General features: G+C 42.8%; 1 protein-coding gene across 1 annotated transcript in view; it reads left to right on the top strand.

The window, feature by feature from the left end:
* Nucleotides 1-4047, top strand: part of plxna4 (plexin A4) — a 612214-nt gene that overhangs the window by 288043 nt on the left and 320124 nt on the right. The gene's annotated exons all lie outside the window — the stretch shown is intronic.

Genomic DNA, 4047 nt, shown 5'->3' with positions numbered 1-4047 from the left:
GGCAGGCTATCACTCAAGCTGGCCTGCCATTAACCCGTGTGCTGCTGGAAAGCATGCCGGAATACACAGTTGCAAAACCCAACAGCAAAACACTTGATTCAACATTTCACCCTTACACCAAAATACATCAACAGTGGTTTCAACATTGCACTCCAGGCTAGAGACCAGTGTTGAGTCCCCATTTGGCCATAAAAACCCATTGGGTGAAGGGCAAAGACCCAACTCTGCTTAGCCTGCAAAGGAAGGAAATGATAGTTTTGCTAAGCACTCTGGCTTATGATATTCATTCCTTCCAGAGAGAGTCCCTAAAGGATGCCGTCTATTAGGCAGAAAAATTGTCATTGCCAAACGTCTCAGTCACTGTCAGGGGCCAACAATGCACCTGACACAAAGCAGCACCCGGGATGGCAGGCTGCTGAATGGGAGCCTCTGTGGCAGCCCGCCATGTTGACCAAGCATTGTCGCTCGACCTGCTTTGAGTGGCATCTGAAAGCCAAGGCAGGTAGTGTGCGTAATTTCATTCATCCTTCCACCCATTCATTCGGGAAGGCTGAGTGAATTTGCTGGAGTGATGCGGGACAATAGCTCATAAAGAAAAGCGTCTCTCTGCCTGAGACGTGGCTTTCTCCAACTGTGTCACGGCAGACTCTCCTGCAGACAAGAAAATCAAATAGACCAAAAAGCATCCAAGATGAGGATAGTTTTGATGGTCAAAAGAAGACTCTCTTTTTTGCATAACTATGGCCAGGGAACCTGTGGTAGTTTCTAAGACATAAGGGCTCAATGTTGGCAGGCAGAGCTTTACTAATATTGCATATTTGCAGGCACATTACAACAGTGAAAGCACCTTGGTTAGGGTTTGATTCCAGCACCTTTTGTGGATACCAAAATCAGTGAATGGTCAAGTCTCTTATATACAATGACAGAGCAAAGTGGCATTCTTAATATAAAATGGAAACATTAAGTTTTGCTTTTTGAAATTTAAAAAACTGAAGATGTGGATTGTTGAATCTATTGATATGGAAAGCCAACTGTACTTATTGTCGTTGTCGTTGTCATCATTGGCAATATTCTGCACCATGCATTTAGCTAAATATATTTAACTCTACATGAACAAAAATACTTGTCTGAAATCAGTGCTGGCTGTCTTCACATGGGAGTGTCCACCGAGTATCCTGGATTGTCTGCCTTCACCTGCCTTTATTTAATTATCTATTTATTTATTTACAGTATTTATATTCTGTCCTTCTCACCCCGAAGGGGACTCAGGGCAAATTACAATGAACATATATATGGCAAACATTCAATGCCATCAGACAATCAACATACAGTATAGACACACACAGAGGCATTTAACATTTCCAGCTTCACGATTCCGGCCACAGGGGGAGCTGTTGCTTCACCGTCCACTAGTAACTGTACTTCCTCATTCATTCCGGCATGTTGCTGGCAGTTTTATGGTGTTGTAAATTAGTTAAATTAACATCCTGCATAAAGCGTACCTAAATTTCCTACTTGACAGATGCAACTGTCTTTCAGGCTGCATAGGTAAACAGCAAGCTGGGCTATTTAATGGTTGGGGGTTTAACCCAACCCAGGCTACGAACTCATGACCACTCGGTCAGTAGTGATTTATGGCAGCTAGTTACTAGCCAGCTGCGCTACAGCCCGGCCCTTTGCTTCACTTTTGACAAAGTTGTGGGACACTTCAGAATTTGCAGGAAACTCTGGACTATCCATGGATTTTATGGCAGTCTGAATGGGATCTGTTTCGTCCAACTCATTATCTAGATTAGGCATGGGTAAACTTCAGCCCTCCAGGTGCTTTGAACTCCTACTGACTATTAGGAATTGTGGAAGTTGAAGTCCATAACACCTGCAGGGCCAAAGTTTGCCCATTCCTGATCTAGATGGACACTCTATCACTCTTCCATTACTCTGATCAGCTCAGGGGAAAGGAATGGCTCATCCCATGATGCTGCTGCTCCCCACTGGTCATGGAGCTCCTTGCGAATGCCTGGCTGTCATGTTTGTTACTGTCAGAATGGAGCACCTGTGAGACTAGAAAAGGAGGAGAAACAGGCCATGGGTTGTTACATCTGATGAGGTCAGAACTCTCGTCACACTGTGTCCAGTTTTCATGTCTCTGCAACACACAAGAGCCAGACACTCACATGGAGCTATGTGGATAGTGAAAGATGTTGACAGTGACAAAGCAATCGGTCATCCCAAGGATGGGTTGGACCATTTGGATGTTAGTCTCCAGATTCAGCAGCTATGTGCTGGATATGAGGCAATTTTGAGGAAGGAATACCCTGGATTAACCTCCTTAGTGTAGATGTGGTTTAAATATACTTTAGCCATTATCTATTTAGATAAGGAAACTTAACAATACTTACTTAACAATACTTACTTAATGGAGTAACCTCTCCTAGTCTAGCCCCTCCGAACCCGATGGAAACACCATTCACCCGTGCTCTATTCACCATCAGAAATGACCGCCTTCTCCCCATGCAGCTGATGCTCAGTAAATTGTGTTAATACTGTCACAATCATGATTAAGTGGCTATTGTGAATACGGAACAATTGCCTAGATTTACTCTTCTCTGTCCCTCCTCTGTCCTGCTGGGTGAGACTGCAATCATTTTTGTGCCATTTTGTTCATATTTTGAGACTATTCTTTATGCAGAACTAATGGTTTTGCTAGAAAATAATGTATTGTTAAGCAAAGTATGTATGGGCAAAAATAATGTTATATGCAAACAAAGGTTGGGGCCATACACCAGAGTCATGTAGCATAAATCTGTGTAAGTGAAATTACATGTTGAATTACATGTTGGGTTTGTTACACAGCCCTGGCTTTGAAACAGCAATGCTGCACAACCGTGTGCATGATAGAATTTGCACCAGATGCTTTTAGTGGAAGTTGAGAAGTTGGAAACAATTAGAGAGGTGTTCTCTTAGGTTAAAATAGTATGTTTTCTTAATTCACAGCCTTTTCACTTTTGGAACACTTTTCAAATTGTCCCTAATCTCTGTGAATTCTTGACCTCTGGTGTATTTGAATTCTTGATCTCTGGGATGATGTAAGTCTGGCATTTCTTTAACTTTCCTTGTGGCTCTGGTCATCATGATGGTTAGTTCCTTGTGATGGATTCTGTAATAGCAGAGATCTTGTTGCTCTCTTCCACTTTGGTGAAACTTCTTGATCGCCCATCCAGGCCCTGCACCAGCTTGACATACTGCTTCTTCCTACTGCATCTTGCTCCTCTTGCTGCCTTTAGGCAAAGGGGAGAAATTAAATATTATTAATGGCTCTCAGAAGAAGACAGGCTGGGTAGATGAAGGTGGAGAAGGACTTAGTTGCATGAAAATACAAGTGGAAGTTGCAGGGCTGTGAATTGGCACCTCCGTACCCAAGAATATTGAATCAGGCAAGATATGGGAATGCTGACAGGATATAGCAGCAATTCTGCAGTTTGCCGATAAATATGCTGGGTTGCATTGAGGTTGTTCTCCCCAAGTAAATGCCTATATTTATCACTGTCGGGAGGATTTATTGTCCAGCCAGGGCCTTTTCAAGAAAGGGAGACTTTTGCTCCTTTCTTTTCAATTACTGCCGTGTGAGCAAATGGACTGACTGAGCCCTTCGGGGAATGAACTGCTGATGAGGTTATTGCTTTGAGAAACTTTCCTTCTTTGGATACGGAGTACGTTCCAGGGTTCCTTCCAAGGCTTTGGCCCTGTCAGCTTTGGCAAGCTAGGACAATAATAGGTTTGGCTGAAGCATCTTATACATTACTTGTGGCTGCGCACTTAGGTTTGGATTGGCTCCAGTGAAGGATGGAAAGGATAGCCAATGTTATTTGTTTCCTAGTTGAGAAAAAGAAATAATAAAACAGAAGCATAGGACTTGCTCCATTCTTTGATTTGCAATTTGCAAAGTTTCTCCAACAATTTGAGGAAGAATACTTCTGTTTATTTCTGCATAGCTATAGTAGAGGTAAAGGTTTACACCTCTAAATCTAGTCGAATCCGGCTTTGGGG

The sequence above is a fragment of the Anolis carolinensis genome, chromosome 5 (assembly GCF_035594765.1).
Source record: "Anolis carolinensis isolate JA03-04 chromosome 5, rAnoCar3.1.pri, whole genome shotgun sequence".
Taxonomy (NCBI): Eukaryota; Metazoa; Chordata; class Lepidosauria; order Squamata; family Dactyloidae; genus Anolis; species Anolis carolinensis.
This window is presented reverse-complemented; position numbering and strand designations above follow the sequence as displayed.